General features: G+C 42.8%; 1 protein-coding gene across 2 annotated transcripts in view; it reads right to left on the bottom strand.

The window, feature by feature from the left end:
• The window catches only part of INTS14 (integrator complex subunit 14), a 106,643-nt gene extending 99,888 nt beyond the window's left edge, over positions 1-6,755 (bottom strand). Inside the window, exon 1 of one of the 2 annotated variants that reach the window (XM_069222910.1) lies at positions 6,614-6,755. The gene's annotated coding sequence lies outside the window, so the exon portion shown is untranslated. The remainder of the gene's footprint in view (positions 1-6,613) is intronic. The other variant, XM_069222908.1, reaches the window with a different exon arrangement.
• Between the last annotated feature and the right edge of the window lie 13,307 nt (positions 6,756-20,062).

The following is a 20,062-nucleotide window of genomic DNA, read 5'->3' as shown; positions in this document are numbered from 1 at the left end:
TGGCTTAGATCAACCAGAGCACAAACCACTTTCCTGCAGGAGACACATCTCAAGGTATCAACCAAACAACTTGCGTTACCCAAATATTTCACGCAGCACTTTTTTGCTTCCTCTAGTGCCGCTGGCGGGGATGGAGGGGTTGCTATTTTATTCATAAGGAAGTTTACTGGGGAAGTACAATGGGTGATTTGTCATAACAAAGCTCGGTGGATTTTGGTCTCAGAACTAAAAACCTAACTAGTCATTTGGTCAGTCCTTATGGGCCTATCCAAGACGAGCCCATATTTTTTCAGGAAATATCCGATCTTTTAATCCCTTTCTCTGGACTCATCATTATAGGTGGGGATTTCAATCTTCTTCAAAGATACTATTCTAGATTGTTCACGACACAATAAAACACATAATAAACCAAGGTCTGCCAGGGAATTGGCTCAGGTTAAGGGGGATTTTGCACTTCTAGATCCCTGGAGAACTGATTATCGCACATCAAGGGAATACACATGTTTTTCAAAGCGCTATCATTTTGCATCATGGATAAAAGATTTTTATCTCTTACACTTGGGGGAGAACAGAGTCAGGCATTTTATCTAACCCATTTTCCCGATCTCAAGATATACAATAACGTGAAAGGGGAGATGCGTTGGGCCCTTGATAGATCCTTACTGACCCAAGCGGGGTGGGTTTCAAACATGTGGCACCCGTTAATAGTTTTTTCAAACAAACCATGGCTCTGTCTCCAACTACACAATCTGGAGGGGCGTGTAAGGCTTGGATACGGGCCGTGTATCACCTGTTGCATGGCAAAACAGAGAGCAACGTCAGCAGACTGAAACACTTCAGCAAGAATTAAATTTGGCCAGATGGGCAGGTGATTGGCATTCACAAACCGACTGTAGGATTGAGGAGTTTTCAGCCTATCAAGCACTCAAAGAATATTTTGTATCGCTTGAGATCATTAGCCAAAAAACATGCTTTTAGAGAGTCTATGAAGAAAGCGAATACAAAGGGCGTCTTCTGGCCTGGTCAGTTAAAAAACTAAAAAAACAGCAAATCAGGGTGCTATCCGTGTGGTATGGGACTTTAACAAGAAGGCAGTTACAACTGATAATGAGCAAACTGGTCGCTTTTTTTTTTGGGGCACACAACTCAGACTAATATTCTCAGAGGGATTCCCCCCGCATGCAATCTAGCCACTACTTTTTTTTTTTTTTAATTCTATCGAATTCCATCTATAACTGAGGATCAGCAGAAAAATCTCATCATCCCTATTACATGAGCTGAAATACTTGACACTATTAAAAGCCTCCCTAATGCTAAGGCATGCGGCTGCAATGGCTTACTAGCTAAATTCTATAAAACTTTTGCTACTCAAATAGTAGATCACCTATTATAAGTCTTTAACTATTTTCTGAATGGGAATGAAATTCTGGCAAAGTTTACCAAGGCCACAATAGTCAGCTTCCTCACAAAAGATAAGCCCCCTGAGTCTCCTGGATTACATAGGCCAATCAGCCTGCTAAATTCAGACTGTAAACTATTTACCTAAATCCTGGCTTTTCAACTAGCCCCAGCTACTGCAACGGTAGTGCATAGTGATCACAATGGGTTTTTGCCTGGATGGTCTATTAGCAGCAATACAGATTTTCTGATACAGGCAATAGACTATTTTTCTATCAACAAAGTAAAGGCGGCAATAATGATGTTAGAAGCAGAAAAAGCATTTGATTGCGTTCAGTGGGCAACTTTGTTTCTAAACTTGTCACGTTTTGGATTTCCCTCCAAACTAATAGGGCTGCTAGACAAACTATTGTGGGGCTGAAGCGACTATCATGATCAACTCGCAAACCACAGATGTATTCCCATAAGGAGGGGGACACGCCAGGGGTGTCCTATGTCACCACTCCTGTTCTCCTTGTTTATCAAACCTTTGTCTTTGGCAATCAGACAGGACGTGGGTATCACTCACTGATTGGTGGTGCTCCAAAACAAACTGTTTGCAGTCAAAATTATTTTTTTAATTTAGAAGGAACCCGCAACAATATTCGTAGAGCTTTGGCAAAAATTCAAGCCTTTTCTGATACAGGGGGGTATAAAATCAATCAGTCCAAAAATTAAACATTATTTCACTGCTCATCGGACATTTGACTCAGGAAATGCAAGCCACATATTCTGATACTCAGCAAATATGGTACCTTGGCATATTCGTGACACACAGCTTCTTAGAACTGTTTAGATTGAATTACTCTTCATCCTGAGGAAAGCGGGGACAATTTTGGCTAATTGTCAGCGCTTGCCCCCATCAACTACCTGTATTCACATTCATGTTTTCTAACCTGATGATTGCAGAGGAACATGCTTTCGTTGAGTTGAAGAAATAGATCAAATGATAAAGAAATTTGTTTGGCAAAACAGGAAACCTCGTACAAAGGTGACTACTCTTCCACTGTCAGTAGAGGATGGTGGGTGTGCACTTCCACACATGTGTAAATACTATCAATACACCTACGTGGATTGGTTAAACAGGACGGCCATACAAAAAGACGGATCAAATTGCTTCTATTTACAGCTCATGATTCTAGAGAAAGGACTCCAAACACCTGTATTCCTCAAAATACCCAAGTTACCTAAGAAATCAAGATATAAATTCCCCAATATTCTGGCTAAAACATTTGCACAAATACAAGAGAGCTATAATTTTTTTCTAACTAACCCCCGAATTTCCCTGAAAGACCAAGGAATAGTTTAATTGAATCTAGCTCCAAATATTATTGGGAATTGGGCCAACTTGGGGTACCACAAGCTGGAAAATGTCCTTCTGGCAGGGCAGATCAAAACATGGCAACAGATTAGTTCAGGACACATTGGTATCCCTACAGAGCTTAAGTTCTCATACCTACAAATTACACAACATCTTCTTAGATATGAGGCACTGGCTAGTGGAACCTCTGACCACATCAGTTAGGCCCACCTTGTTAAGAATCTTAAAGGGCTGGGAATCTGGTACCAGCACCTCTATTTGCATACACACGATACCATTGCACGCACAGCGCTTGACTATTTCTATGCACATTGAAGAAAAGCTAGACATAGCAGGATGGACCAGATTTAACCATCAAAATGGGTTTATATTATACTCCACAACGAAGATGTCCGAGATGCAACCAGTCTTGTGGGGATTGAGCCCATACGAGTTTCCTTTGCTCTAAACTGTTCAGCTTTTTTTGGGTGGGAAAATCTATAGTTTTCTGAGTAACAAAATTCAGGTCGAGATAAAACCAGAATTAGGCAGGGCTTTAATTGGGATTTCTCCAGCAAACTGCCAATTGGATCTGTGAGAAAGTTTTTTTTTACTGGCTCATTTGTGGAAACGGAAGTACCCGAATCCCCCTGCATACGAGACCTGGATTACTCTGATGCACCAAGTGAAGACACTAGTCGAAGCATATGCATAAAGGGTGGGAGCCAAGCAAAAAGCTGAAGGTATTTGGAAACATATGGGAGAAGGTGAATCATTAGATGATTTAACCAAAATGAATTAACTATATCTTGGGGAACGAATGAATGTTGTGAAAATCCTTTTGTATGTTCTCCTGATCTAGTTAATGTAACTATTTATTCTTACCGGAGATAATGACAACGAGATTTTTTTCTGAATCATGATCTTGTTAGCATTATTATCGAGTAAATAGATATTATTTTAAAAAGAATACTCATGCAGCTTCACTGGATGCTTTCCTATCATCATACCAAATCCAAATCTTGTGCACTGTCAGCAAGAGGTGCCCCTTGATTGGACCAGATTTTGTTAGCAATAGGCTAAACAACTGTATGCCTATCTGAAATCTTGTTTCCGACAGCTGCTTTCTACTTATTTGTACATTTAAAAAAAAAACTTGACTTGAAGAGGAGCTTTCGAAATTAAAGCAGCTCTTCCCTCTTAATCTTTGCTAACAGAACAGACTTCAGATTCAGGAACATGTTAAGGACCTAGCTGTTTACAAGATAGTATGTAGATTATTTTCAAAGATCTCAGATGTCATTAGTCAAATGAAACACCAGCATATTATTATGTGCCACAAAATACACATACATTCATATTAATACTTTTCATGCGTCTTTCTAACTCTACAACAAAAAAGTCGAATTAGATTAGGCTTCCCACTGGGTGAAATCCACATAGCATAATTCACATGTATCACATAAATCTATGTTAGTAGTATAAAAGAACTCAGGGGAATTATATCTATTGTGCAAATTATAGGTTTTGAACTACTGTTTTTGCAATTCTAATAGACACAAAATAATCAGAGGATGTAACGGTTAAGTAATCTCCAAAGTTCTAAAATTTGCAGTTGTAAGTATTTCAGGATCGGGAGTGTGATTGCGTGGCAAGTTACAGGACTTGTGAGCTTCTCTAATTTTAACATCCCTTCCCCTGAAGTGCTCAGTAATTTCACGTGGTTTTATACTACAAAAATATGCCTTCAGTTTGTCTTGGAGAGGGCTGCGTCAATATTGAGGTTACAACTATAAGTCAAGCAAATAATTGCAGTTAATTTTATATGACAAGGGTGCTACGTTTGTGTGATATTGCAAAATACAATTTTACCATTTCAAATACATACACAAATTGGAAAAATTGGAAAAAAGGTCAAGGTGTTGCAAACTTGGTGAAGTTCTGTTTTGCCATGTTTTAACTGCGAGATCCATATCAAGTCCCAGGTGGGTCTAAACAAGAATCAACAATTAAGGAACATCCTATAACTTCCCTGCTAGTGAAGGCCAATCAAGCTCTCAAAGAAATTCAAAAATAGTTTACGGAAGTTTTGGAACGACTCCATCACAAATGGTTAGTCACTATGCATCAAAAATAACCAGTATTGATTAGGTGAGTCAAGGAGCACTGGCTCTAGAGCAGGGCTGTCAGCAGCATGTTGTATTCATTGTTCATACCCAGAAGGGCATTGAGCAGGACTGACACCTAGAGTACTGCAGGCTGTACTGATAACTGGAAGCACTGCGTGCAGCGTGAATTCAGGTCGGCACCACGTGCATCATTAACAACATATAGCACCAAAATCATTACTTTTAACCAACACTACACACAGCAGAAGTCATATACTGCAATTCTACATGCAAACGCATACAAAAAGCAGAAATCCGTGCTATTATCATGCAGTAGCATAGTAGTTACAACAGGTACGGCTGATTTCTTGAAATTGAATATGAAGCACTGTTTTCATAACTGACTGAACTGTGTCTCTTTTCAATACTGCTTATCTGAATACAGCTCTGATGTTCTATAGTACTCTGTACAGTATCATTACCCTACAGCAGGGCACACAGTAGTAATGCACCGCAAGTATTGTCCATAGCATGGAAACTATGCAGCACTATATATTATATGTGCTTTACTAATACCTTAAGTCACTTCGTAATTCCTTCCGAAATGTAAACAGGAATTCCCCTACTAACGCCCTATGAAATACCACTACCCTGCAACTCTCTTCAAATTTTTTTTGTCATTTTCAGGTACCCTCTGACCAACGTTCCTGGCTCTACCCAGCTGCTACTCAAACTAGAAAGCTGTCTTTAAACTATGAATTGTATCTTGCTTGCATCTATATAGCGCTTACTAGCCCTCATATGGCGTTGGACCGATGTTTTCAGTGAGCGGCACGCTTCTCTAACATCCGAGAAATTAGCGGTTAGCTGATTGTTTTAGTTTAATGCTTCCACGTGTGTTTTAAATTAATGGATTGTTAGTCTCATGTTTTTAGGATTATCAACTAGATGCACTAGCCAAGGTGTTGGTGGATGGATTTGTTCAGTTTACATTGGTTAACTAGGACATGGAGAGAGGATGATTAATTCTGTGCGAGAGAGAAAAATAATCGGGAATTAGAAGAATAGGGTGCAGTAAGGCAATGCGATGTTATGGGAGAGGTTAGGTAGCAGTAAGAATGAACTGTTTAGTGACAGGAGTAAAAGCAGCAGAGGGGTTGGAGTAGATAGCAGCAGAAATGATAATTGATAGGAGTACGAGAGGATTAATTTTAATGCAGACATAAGTGGGTTGCTGTTTGCTAAATGTCAGAAAGAGTCACAAGTTTAAACTATCACGGACAGACTGTTTGAACAGTGACAGCACAGAGTTCCCATAACGCCTTGATTTCGTGTTTGGCGTCTCTGTAATGTGAGCTCTATGGTTCTGTGGATGTCCTTCTCTTCTTTGTAGTAAACCACAGGTGAGACGTTTTTTTAAATCAACTCAATGCAACGTTTTTAACTGCAGCGTACTGCTGGTCATGCCCCTGAACGTGCCACTCTAAAATTTACATGTACCCCACCCCAACCTTTAATGAATGGTACAGCCTGACACCACGCTATTAGCCTCAAAGAGCTTCACATTGTGTCTGGTTACCATATTATCGAATAAAAGGTGTGATTCAATTTTACTTTATTGCGCTCTTTAAATTGTTATGGCAAATGAGTTTCTGCACAATAAGCAGTTCCGATTCACTATGCAACAGAAGTGTTTCAAGCAAGCTCCGAGTGTATTAGGAGTACGTAAATCTCTTTCTCAGTGGAGTAAACATCCACGCCGGCTTACTATAACGGGTCAGGTGTGCCGAGGCTCTTCGTCTCCAACAGTCCCCCGGAAGCTGATAGCAAACAGGTCACCAGCGCGATCTCCACTCACTAACCGTGATCTCCGCGCTGCTTGCATCTGGTCTCCGGACGACCTAAGTAACAGCTCAAGCATGCGCAGCATGCAGCTCTCGAGCCAGACAAAAAAAGAAGCACAATCTTCCATAAAAACCTACCTAAAACATCCGACTCCTCAGAATAACGACGAGTGGCTACAGCAATTTTTAAATTCTAAGTCAGGACCGGAGGCTTGGGTTCATATGGCAGGGCAAGAGGCGAGGTTTCTATGTCAGGACCGGAGGCTTCGGATTTTTCTTTCTCTTTCTTTACTGTCAAACACACATCAGCCAATAAAGAAACAACACTACATTTCCCAAGAGCTTCGCAGCCTGGCTATGACCCCCAATTAGTGCCCATCATGTAGTATATAGATCTTAAACACTAAAGTCCATCCTCTTTCTTTGCTGCTTCATCGCACAGCTAAATGCTTTCATATTTTCCCTTACATTATTGTGGATTATCAGTACTGTTGTTGTTAGAGCAGGTGTTCTAATTTGAAATTTATTAATGAATGTATGTATTTTTAATAAAGAGTTTATGTAGAAAATGAATTAACATAGAAAATAACGCTCGTTTGAAAGTGTGACCTCGGAAAATGGCCACAACTGTTCACAAATTTGTACTAATTAATGATTGATAAGCATGAAATATTGAAAATGCACTAGCTTAATGTAGTAATATGTCATATTAAGGGTTATGAAGTGTGTTCTAGCATTATTAATTGTAGGCCTTAACTTAGCGAGTGTCTTGGCCTAGTTTTGCTAGGCCTCATGCAGAAGCTGTATTTCTTAGCATTTAATAAAATGCTGACAGAATGAATTAAAATGTCCATTGTCTTGTTAAAAGTGCTTAATAGAAGCTTTTCGGGAGAACCGACTGCTAGAAGATGGTGTTCCTACTAGTGTAACACATTTTATGTAATGTGCGTGAGATGTACTTTCCCAGGACGAGAACAATGAACACACTGACTGGAGCTGAAGATGCAACAATATTGTTACCTGACAAGCCGGATGATGAGGACATCGTAAAGTGGACCAATCAACTTCATGTGAAGACTGAAATATTAGAATTCATAGATTTTGTATAGAAATATTATTGGGTAGAGTAAAAACGTACGATTGACTCACCAATAGTGAATTAGGGGATAGCTTAGGTGACTTTGATACAACAATGCAACAGAAGATTATTCAGATTAGATTTGAGAATTGCTGTGACTTTGAGAGAAGAAGAGACTTTAAGAGAGATATCGAGATTCTTCCGTCACTGGGCTCATATTCTCTGATTGAGAGCCTGATGCTTTGCTGATCGACTGATGACCTGAGGACGAAGACTGAATCTGCTTGCTGACCCATACAGTGGATAGGTAGATATGACGAAATGTGATTTGTATGCATTTTATGCCTTTTCTTTCTAGGTACCAACTGCGCTGTTTTGACAGATCCCTAGTTAGATGTTTTCCTAAATTTGTGTTCTAAATTGTTTTGCATGAAGTCCAAAATGCTGATGCTAATTTGACGTTAGTTAAGGACTCTCAAAATGTGCTGACGAATTACAGGAACTAATGATTGATGAGTTATCTTGCTGAAGTTCTAGGTATGATAAACTTTGTCACAGCTAACTTTGATAATGGATTTGCACTGTCGCTCTGGAATGTGTTATGATTTAAGCTTTGATTAGATTGCATTTATCTCACCGTTTTGGATAACCAGTATTGTTCATATATGTGTTTCCATTCATTTTGAGATTAACCTACATGAGTTTAGTATTGTTAATATAGGGAAATAAACTTACTACATTTTTATTAAAGGTGTGGTTATTCATGGCTGAAAAGTCATGGTGTGTGACATTTTTATTGACTCCATTGATTATTGATTTATTGATTACTAATGATTATGGGTTATTGTGTCTTGATTATTGGTTCAGGTACTAGAGCTATGGTAAGAACTTCTTAAACGAGTCAAAAGGTTCAACAACCTATTCACGTCCCCTTGTAAGTTTAGTTATTAAGGTCTGACGCGCTAACAGTTGTGGTAGCAGAGGATGGTTTGTCTCTTTGAGGGCTTGCCATAGGTGTCCGGTACAGAGTGACAGGTGTTAACAGTTTTAGTAAGAGACTGATGATTCGTCTCCTTAGGCGCTTACCATAGACGTGCAGTATACAGTGACAGGTGTTTATAGGGATGGTAGCGGTTTGAAGTTGGTCCTTTAAAAATTCCCTATTATTGAAATTTAGATTTTGTTTTCAATAATGATAACTGGAGAGAAAATGATGTCCCCTTGAGCCTAGAAATGACTTTACCAGGTCCTGAATCCTGCTAATGGTTGTTTGAGGATGTTTCCAGCGTTGTAGTGATAGAGAGAGTGAAATAGGTTGTGCTTGTAAAGCTTATGCAAATCGCAGGTGACTAGTGAGGATTGTGAGAATTTTTAGGGAGTTTGCGTACTTCAAATGAAGTTGTAGTAGGAGTGTGCGTACTCCGCAGAGTGAGAGTAGGGAAGTCGTTGAACTTCACATGCTTGTGGTGCTTTGTGCTCAAAAACAATTGTCCACATGGTTGTTGATGTACGGACCCTGCGTGGTCTAAGAGTCCCGAGTATATTGAGAAGTGTATGAGACACTTGGTTATATGTTGTAGTTTGTCTGGTTTAGTAGGTTGATCGGGCGTGGTCAACAAGTCAGTGTGTGAGTTAAAGTGGGCGAGAGGAAATTTCGACTGAGATTTGCCGAGTCCTATTGCACCAGGACAGACCCATTGATCAGTTTATATTAAAATTTGTGGGTCGAATTTTGCTTGCGAATCTGGGAGACCGAGAAAGAGGAATAGCTGCATGCGCGAAAGAGCCATCAGTGAAAATCCGTAAGGTTTCTGAAGCGATTGTGTTACCTTTCCTGTAGTAAACCAGCAGATTTGTTTTTTTTTGGTTTTCGTTTTTTGATTAGTGCTCGCAGTATTTTGCATTAGTTTTGTGTGGATTGAAGTTTAGGAGGACGAGCTGCAAGACTTTGTCAGCCGCAGAGTGTGAGTGTGACACCATTGGAGCCACGCTGGGATAGGTTCGTTAGTGTAAGGAAATGCCACCTTGGCATGGTTACCCCATGACTTTTTGCCTTTTGCTGATGCCAAGTTATGATTGGAAGTGTGCTGGGACCCTGCTAACCAGGCCCCAGCAACAGTGTTCTTTCCCTAAACGGTACCTTTGCTTCCACAATTGGCACAGACCTGGCACTCAGATAAGTCCCTTGTAAATGGTACAACTGGTACCAAGGGCCCTGATGCCAGGGAAGGTCTCTAAGGGCTGCAGCATGTCTTATGCCACCCTGGGGAACCCTCATTCAGCACATGCACACTGCCTCACAGCTTGTGTATGCTGGTGGGGAGAAAATGACTAAGTCAACATGGCACTCCCCTCAGTGTGTCATGCCAACCTCACACTGCCTGTGACATAGGTAAGTCACCCCTCTAGCAGGCCTCACAGCCCTAAGGCAGGGTGCACTATACCACAGGTGAGGGCATAGGTGCATGAGCACTATGCCCCTACAGTGTCTAAGCAAAACCTTAGATATTGTAAGTGCAGGGTAGCCATAAGAGTATATGGTCTGGGAGTTTGTCAAACACGAACTCCACTGCTCCATAATGGCTACACTGAAATCTGGGAAGTTTGGTATCAAACGTCTCAGCACAATAAATGCACACTGATGCCAGTGTGGAATTGTTTGTAAAATACACACAGAGGGCATCTTAGAGATGCCCTCTGAATACCAATCTGACTTCTAGTGTGGGGCTGACCAGTTTCTGCCAGCCTGCCAAAACCAGACGAGTTGCTGGCCACATGGGGAGAGTGCCTTTGTCACTCTGTGGCCAGGAACAAAGCCTGTACTGGGTGGAGGTGCTTCTCACCTCCCCCTGCATGAACTGTAACACCGGGCAGTGAGCCTCAAAGGCTCACCCCTTTTGTTACAGCGCCACAGGGCATCCCAGCTAGTGGAAATGCCCACCCCTCCGGCCACTGCCCATACTTTTGGCAGCAAGGCTGGAGGAGATAATTAAAAAACAAGGAGGAGCCACCCACCAGTCAGGACAGCCCCTAAGGTGTCCTGATCTGAGGTGACCCCTGCTTTTAGAAATCCTCCATCTTAAGTTTGGAGGATTCCCCCAATAGGAGTAGGGATGTGCCTCACTCCCCTCAGGGAGGAGGCACAAAGAGGGTGTAGCCACCCTCCAGGACAGTAGCTATTGGCAACTGCCCTCCAGACCTAAACACACCCCTAAATTTAGTATTTAGGGGCACCCCAGAACCCAGGAAATCAGATTCCTGGAACCTGAACCAAGAAGAATGACTGCTGACCTGAAGCCCTGCAGAGACGACAGAGACAACAACTGCTTTGGCCCCAGCCCCACCGGCCTGTCTCATGACTCGAAAACGTGCAACAGCGGCGCATCCAACAGGGACCAGCGACCTCTGAAGCCTCAGAGGACTGCCCTGCACCTAAGGACCAAGAAACTCCTGTGAGCAGCGGCTCTGCTCAACAACAATATTGCAACTTTTCTGCAACTTTCAAAGACCTCACTCTTCTCGCCAGAAGCGTGAGACTTCACCCTCTGCACCCGACGCCCCCGGCTTGAGATTCAGAGAACCAACACTACAGGGAGGACTCCCCAGCGACTGTGACCCCGTGAGTAGCCCGAGACAACCCCCCTGGGCCCCAACAGCGACGCCTGCAGAGAGAATCCAGAGGCTCCCCCTGACCGCGACTGCTTGTAACAAGGGACCCGACGCCTGGACCAAGCACTGCATCCGCAGCCCCCAGGACCAGAAGGAATCGAACTCCAGTGCAGGAGTGACCCTCAGGCGACCCTCTGCCTTGCCCAGTCGGTGGCTGACCCGAGTAGCCCCCCTGTGCCCCGCCTGCACCGCTAGAGTGACCCCTGGGTCCCTCCATTGAAGCCAATACAAAACCCGATGCCTGCTTTGCACACTGCACCAGGCCGCCCCTGTGCCGCTGAGGGTGTGTTTTGTGTGCCTACTTGTGTCCCCCCCAGTGCTCTACAAAACCCCCCTGGTCTGCCCCCCGAGGACACAGGTACTTACCTGCTGGCAGACTGGAACCGGAGCACCCCTGTTCTCCATAGGTGCCTATGTGTTTTGGGCACCTCTTTGACCTCTGCACATGACCGGCCCTGAGCTGCTGGAATAGTAACTTTGGGCAAAAAGCAGAACAGTGGAGCACACCCAAACAGTCAATATATCTACACTTTAGAGACCAAGTGATGTCTGATAAAACAAAATGAGAAATCACAATAAATTTCACTATAGTGCTTTTTCTTAGACGGTGTTGATGAACATGTACTAACCAGAAAACAAATATACACAAAACAATGCTATCCACAAATAGGATTTATCCATACAAAGGAGGATTTTAATAAAAAAAATATATTTTTTATTTTTTATAAACATAGATATATATATAGAAACGAAAAACATATAAATACAAAATAGAAAGCCATTAGCCGACACGTGTTTCGTCCACACCGGACTTCTTCAAGGCTTTAATCACTTATTCGTCAACCTGTTTCTAACCAAAGTTAACCACCTCTTTAGGCTCTTCAAATTAGGTCTCAATTCTGAACATCACCACTTTATTTCAGATGTCATGGAACAAACTCCTTGTCCATCTGTTAAATTTCTCTGAATCACCCACGTCGCGTTAGCTGGTGTATCCAGACATAAGATTCGAAAATTCAGTCCCTCCTGTGGGTCTCCAGGCTTCCTTCCTTTAACCCCCAACGGTGGGCTGCCTATGCCCAGAAACTTAGACTTGTAAGTGCCTTACTTACCTGATAACCTAAACAATACCTACCTCCCCCAGGAACTGTTGATTTTTGCACGGTCTACTTTTAAAATAGCTTATTGCTATTTTAACAAAAACTGTATATGTTATTGCTCTAATTCAAAGTTCCTAACTTACCTGTGTGGAGTACCTTGCATTTAATGTATTTACTTCAAATCTTGAACTTGTGGTTCTAAAAATAAATTAAGAAAATACAATTTTCTATATAAGAACGATTGGCCTGGAGTTAAGTCTTTGAGTGTGTGTTCCTCATTTATTGCCTGTGTGAGTACAACAGATGCTTAACACTACCCTCTGATAAGCCAACTGCTCGACCACACTATCACAACATAGAGCATTAGAATTATCTAATTTTGCCACTATCTTACCTCTAAGGGGAACCCTTGGACTCTGTGCACACTATCTCTCACTTTGAGTTAGTATATACAGAGCCAACTTCCTACAGTTAGTGAGAAGGGTCGCTCAGGGATTGGCAGCCACCCGTGAGAGGCAATTGGTTGAAAACATGGGTGAAAGGAAACTTGGGATTAAAAGTCATTTTCTGATTCGATTCGAATTAACAAAAGTAGAAAAGATGAAGATTTTCAAGGCATTGAAAAGTGCCCTAAGTGGAGATATGTACGTTACAGCAAGTGTAGGGGAGCCTACACTGCCAGAGAATACACCGGCTTACATTGTAATGGAGGAGAGAGGTGTTGCGCCATGTCTTTGGCTAAAGCAGTGGTGCAAGTTGACAGAGAAAAATGGGAACTTAGCGTTTCCTGAAAATCGGACATTCAATTTGAGGATTTTGGAGCAATTGCGGATGGCGCTATATGAATCGAAGCCCCTTCCGAGACCAGCACAGTTTGAGGCATTAGCAGTTTGGGAGCTGGTAGCTAGACAGCAACAGCAATTGAAATTCGAGAGAAGAATAAGAAGGGTCGAAAAGACTTTAGCAGAGGCTAAATGGGATTGGGAGCAGAAAATATTGAAATCAGAGACTTTGCAGGGAGTTAAGTTGTTTCCAGCGATTACACAGGAGGATGAGAAGGAAGGAAAGAAAGCAACTAGAAAGACTAATAGAAGTCCGTCTGAGAGTAAGGAAGCTAGAAGGTCTTCAACAGTAGAGGAGGAATCAGATGCTGAAGATCTTGTTACACAGATATTGAGAGACCAACCACCACCATCTACAGTACACGAGAGTGGTCCGAGTAATAGCGCTGATTCGACAGCCCCGCCACAGGTAACGGAGACAATGAGTCCGGTACAGGTTAATGCTAGCCTGACGCCAAATGTGGTGCAAAGTAATTCTAATGTGCAGACTACTCCTGTAGTGCAGACGCAGATGCAGCCACCACAGATACAGAGCATATATCCTGATGTGCCCATTTTGGAAACAACTTCGAACTTAGTGGTGCCCACGGAGCAGGTGGTTCCGAGACCAATGCTGGTCCACACTGAGCCGACTCCGATTTTGTTGTCCCAAGTGCAGCCACAGGTGATGCCGAGATTTACACAAATGACAGGGACACAGTCAGACTTGACTCCGGTGATGAATCAGAGTATGGGAGTTACTCTCCCACAGAGTGTAGGTGCCAGAGCAGCCCCGGATGCAATATCACTGCTGATTACTGTTGTTCCAGTGGTACCATTATTTGCACAAAAGAAACTAATTGTGAGTGAACAGGGAGCAATGTCTCAGAGCCTAATGAGGAGACGACATAATGAGCAAATTCAAGTAGTCTCTTTTGTGGGTCAGACTTTTGACGGATCAAGATTATTGTTAGACCTTAGTCCACTTGTGGTACTTCCAGATGCTGTGACTGGACCAAATGCAGGTCAGAGTCTGAAATTATTGACACCCCAGACTCCGAATGCAGTGGCACAACAGATGACACTGGTTCAAGCGAGGATCATTTAGTTACAGGGACTGACAGCTCAGCAGTTAACTGAATGGTTAGACAAGCTGAATACCCCACAGAATGCCTCTAAAGGCGAGGAGCAATTCAATTGTGTCAGATTAAGCATGGAAGCAGGCAAATTAATTGAGGGAACAATGGGGGTGAATAGGTAGAGTCTTACACAGAGGCAGAGTTGAGATACTTGTTCCCAAGGATTACAAGAGAAGTGGGCAAGGTACATCAGAGGTTAGCAGATTTGGCAGAGAAACATGGCATAGAAATTGAGAAAACAAAGCACTTGAAAAGGAGTTACAGATTAGATTTTGAGGCAAAAGATTTTGAACATATGAGGTCAGCCGGAATGAAGGCACACCTTAAAGAATTATTGCAGAGTGCTCAGGTCTGGGGAGCATTAGACAAGTGGGAAAGCAGAGGGGTAAAGAAAAGAGACCAAAGGAAAAGAGATTCCTTGGAGCTGACTGAGAATGTACAGCAGGACAAGGATCCAGTGAAGATTTTACCAATGAGGGAGATTCCAGGGGGACATTTTGTTCATGTCCCTTGGCGCAGAAGTGACTTTGTATCATTTACGAATAATTATCCAAAATTGAGAGAGAAGCCAGTAGAATGATATCAGCAGACAGATAGGTTTGTGAAACTTGCAAAGTGTCTGTGGGAGGACCTGAACACGTTACTGGAGATAGTGGTTCCAGCTGACTTATGGGTCGAGTGTAAGAGGACTGTAGACTGGCCAACAAGTGAACCGGATAGAGATAAGAATACAGGTGCACCATCTCATGAGGTATTGAAATATTACTATAAGGTGATTGAGTTTTTGAAAATGAGGATTTCGCCCAAAAATATTGATTAGCAAAGAATCGACAGGACAGTACAAGAAGCAAAGGAGTCAATAAATGCGTACTATGAGAGATTATTGAAGGCGTTCAAGGAGTAGAGTGGTAGAGAAGCAATTGAGCCGAAAGACATGCTGCATTTTGTGTTCAGATTTGTGGAAGGGTTGAGACCTGAGATTGGCCAAATGATTAAGAGTCAGTTGATTTGCTGGCAAGCGAAGCCGATTGATGAGGTGCTGCAGTATGCGAAATACTGTAGAGATGAGATTGAGTTGAAGCAGAAAAAGTTGAAAGAGAAAGCAATGGTGATGCAGATTAAAGCAGCTCAAACAGGAGTGGACGGAAATTTTGTGCAGCAGATGCCGCAGCAGCAGGGGAATGTTATGTTTCAGCCCCAGATGAGAGGTAGAGGTCATGGAGGTAATATGAATCGTGGTCCAGACTTAAATACTGTAGTGGTTCAGAATGATATGTAGGTAATGAAGAAGCAATTTCTGTGTCACATTTGCGGAGCCGTGGGACATTGGAAGCGGGAGTGTCCAATGATGGTGCAGGAGGGTGTTGTTCAGTAAGGTAATTACATTCATTCATTTCAGAATGTGAGAGGACCGAGACTAAGTGGTCCTTAATGCAAATTTCCAGAATAATGTGAATCAAGTGCAAAATTTCCAGCCCATGCAACAGGTGCAAATGCCTCGTGCACAAGTGTCACAGTTACAGCCGATGCAGCAGTAGGTTCCCATGGTACCTAGACAGCAAATGCAGATACCTCAAGCCCCGATGGAGCAGCAACAGATGATGCTTTCTCAACAGGTCACAGGTCAGAGACAAGACAGAAGTAGTGACACACTGCACCAATTCCCCTTACACAGTGAGAATGAAATAAATGGTCAATGGATGAGTGACAGTTCAGATGAGGAGCCATGTATGCTTGTGACTTCTTTAAAAGTAGATCAGAGAGGACCCTATGTGAGTGGAAAGGTTATGGGTCACAGAGTTTCATTCTTGGTGGACACAGGAGCTACGCACTCTACAGTGAGAAGCGCAGAAGTTCCGAATTTGCCCCTTTCAGGTAGAACAGTTCAGGTGTGGGGGTAGCGAACCAGTATCTGACAAACCCGATTACAGATCCAGTGCAAGTTGAGATTGGCAATTTCCAGGGACTGCATAAATTTGAAGTCTGCTATTCGAGTCCGGTATCCCTACTGGGGAGAGACTTATTTTGTAAGACAAAATGTTTGATTACTTGCTCAAATGATGGAATTGAGATTCAGACAAATAGCGATGATGAGGAAGACCAAGCCCCAGAAACAGAGTGTGAAACTACAAATGAGGAGTACCCCTTGATTGAGTTTTTCCCGATGTTCAGAGTGAAAGAGCTCCATTCTGATTTGCAGGGAACAGTACAAGAGAACAGGTGGGATTTGACAGGAAAGGAAGTAGGTCTGATCAGAGGAGTGGAGCCAGTCAAGGTTACCTTGAAGCCGAATGCAGTTTTTCCCCAACCTCCACAGTACAATATGCCACAAGATGTCCTGATAAAAGTGGTTCAGATAATTGCAGATTTTGTGAAGCAGGGAGTTCTGAAAGAAGTATTGAGCAGTCCATGTAATTCGCCAATAATGGGTTTGAAGAAGCCCTGTGGAAAGGTTCGGGTTGTTCAGGATATGAGAAAAATAAATGAGATTGTGGTCCAATGTTGTCTTGTAGTGCCCAATCCAGCTGTGATAATGTTTCAGATTCCATGTGATGCAGAGTGGTTTATGGTCATTGATTTGTCACAAGCGTTCTTTTCTGTGACTCTTCATGAGGATAGCCAATTTCTCTTCTGTTTCAAATTCCTTGATCGAGTATATTGCTGGTGTAGACTTCTTCAAGGGTACACAGAGTCACCTTCTTGTTCAACCAGATTTTGAAAAATAATTTGGAGTCATTGGAATTGCCTTTCCAATCGACTTTGGTGCCGTACATTGATGACTTATTGATTGCGTCCAAGACAAGGCGAGACAGTTGCAGAAACTGACTTATAAAGAAGTCACAGATCCCATAGTGCTAGACCAGGATGAAATGAGAGCGTTCACTGAGTTAAGAGAGAGTTTGTGCAGAGCTCCAGCATTGGGTATGCCTGACTACACAAAGCCTTTCACATTGTTTTGTCATGAGCGTGATGCATGTTCATTGTCTGTCTTGACACAGGTCCATGGAAGTGCTCAGCGCCCAGTAGCATATTTTTCAGCTACTTTGGGCCCAGTTGCAGCCGCCTTACCAGGTTGATTGCGTGCAGTTGCTGCAGTTGGCCAGAGTCTTTCACAGTGTGAAGGTGTGGTGATGGGATATCCCCTGAGTGTAATGGTCCCTCACTCGATTGAGATTTTACTGACAAGGACGAAAACCCAATATTTGACTTGTGCTAGGTTGACTAGGTACGAAACTAGTATTCTGGGGTCACCGAACATGACACTTAAAAGATGTATAGTGCTGAACCCGGCAACCTTACTTCCGAGTGAAATTGTTGAGATTGAGAAAGAGGAAGATGTTGAACATGATTGCCTCGAAGTAACTGAGTTGTGCACAAAACCAAGACCTGACATTAGAAATACCCAATTGGAAGAAAAGGACCAAATTATCTTTGTTGATGGTTCTTGTCTGAGAGACAATACAGGGACACTGAGAGCAGGATATGCTGTGTGCACGATGACAGGTACCTTGGAAGCTTCCTGGCTTCGAGGAGTGTATTCTGCCTGGGTAGCAGAATTGGTCGCTCTTACTAGTGCGTGCCATGTTTCTGCTCAGTTGAGAGTTACTATCTATACAGATAGCCAATATGGATTTGGAATAGTTCATGATTTTGGTCCATTGTGGTCACTGAGAGGTTTCCTAACCTCTTCTGGTTCACCAGAGAGAAATGGTGAGAGAATAAAGGCATTGTTATGTGCAATACAATTGCCTGAAAAGATTGTCATGGTGAAATGCAGTGCATATTTCAAGCACAGGACTACTTGTCATTGGGAAATGGATATGCGGATCAAGTTGCAATGTTTTGCGCATTGAACTGTATATCATTCAACGACAAGTGGGGACTGTTGCCTGAAGAAGACACAACATGTACGAGCTATGCATTGAAAATAATTGACACCTTGGAAGAATTAAAATCTTTGCAGAATAATGTTGACAAAGAGGAAAAACGTTCATGGAGTAAAATGAAATGTGTTCAGAGGCAAGATGAATTGTGGGTTTCTGAGGAGGGTCAATTTGTTTTGCCAAATAGTCTGTTGTCTCAAAAGGCAAGGTACTATCATGGTCATGTACATATTGGGAGGGATGCCATGGTTCGTCTGTTCAAAACTGATTGGTTCAACCCAAAGTTTAGACAAGTTGCTGAAGCAGTTTGCCATCGTTGTGTCATTTGTCAGCAATTAAATGCGGGCAAAGGGACAGTGGTTAACTTGAGCCACATTGGAAGAGCAGGAGGTCCATTCAGCAGAATGCAGATGGATTTTATTGAGATGCCTGTGTGTGGAGGTTTGAGATATGTGTTGGTGATTGTGTGCATAATTAGTCATTGGACTGAAGCGTACCCTGTACAAAGAAATGATAGTCTTACAGTAGCGAAACTGCAGCTTAGGGAACTGATACCGCGTTTCGGGTTTCCGATCTCTTGAGAATCAGATAGGGGAAGTCACTTCAATAACAAGGTGATCAAATTACTGTGTGCAGCATTGAACATTGAGCAGAAGTTGCATTGTAGTTACCGCCCTGAAGCATCAGAACTAGTGGAGCCGATGAATGGTACCTTGAAGTTGAGAATTGCAAAGATGTGTGCAGCTACGAATTTGAAATGGCCAGATGCGTTGCCTTTAGTGTTGATGTCAATGAGAAACACACCTGACAGGAAAACAGGATTGTCGCCTCATGAGATTCTCATGGGCAGAGCAATGAGGTTACCAACGGTGCCAGCAAATGCACTTGTCAACATTACAGATGATATGGTGTTGGATTACTGCAAGGGTCTGGATGATGTAGTCTGCTCTTTTTCTCAGCAGGTAGAGGCCACCACACTGCCACCGATCCATGACCCAGGGCACAACCTGAGAGCTGGAGACTGGGTTGTCATCCGAAAGCATGTAAGAAAGGCATGTTTAGAGCCTCGTTGGAAGGAACCGTATCAAGTGGTCCTGACAACTACAACAGCTGTGAAGTGTGCTGAGATCCCGAACTGGATTCACGCAAGTCACACAAAGAAAGTGGCATGTCCACTGGATCATGACGCAGCATTGTTGAGAGTACCAACAACAGTGCGACAAGTCTCAGAGCCGGAAGGTGAACAAAGAGGAACTGAGACCGGATCTGAGCTAGTTGAGGACGGTTCAGTCACTCCTGTGAGAGATGAGGGTGGAGACCTCCAGGAGAGTATCGGAGAACCTATCTCAACTGAAGCAGCTGGAGAGCCTAGTCAGAGGAGGGCTTTCCCATAAGCAGACGATTCTGGGAGGCAAGCAGAACAATTACCAGACCCAGAAGGGGAAGGAGTTGAGATGGATCAAAGTCAAAGTGATCTGACTCCTCCTGAACCACTTGCAGGTCTGTCAAGAGAAAACACCACAGAGCAGGAAAAGGGTTCAAGTTTAATCCTGAAAAGAATACTGACAGAAGGTTCACTGAAGGGAGATAAGTGACCGGAATTGCAAGTGGAGAAAAGGAAAGAGGTGGTTATCGAACAAACAATTGAGGAAGAAGCAGATACTACGAGCAAAGAAGAATTA

The sequence above is a fragment of the Pleurodeles waltl genome, chromosome 3_1 (genome assembly GCF_031143425.1).
Source record: "Pleurodeles waltl isolate 20211129_DDA chromosome 3_1, aPleWal1.hap1.20221129, whole genome shotgun sequence".
In the NCBI taxonomy this organism is placed as follows: Eukaryota; Metazoa; Chordata; class Amphibia; order Caudata; family Salamandridae; genus Pleurodeles; species Pleurodeles waltl.
Note: the sequence above shows the minus strand (reverse complement) of the source record. Positions and strands in the feature narration are given on the sequence as shown.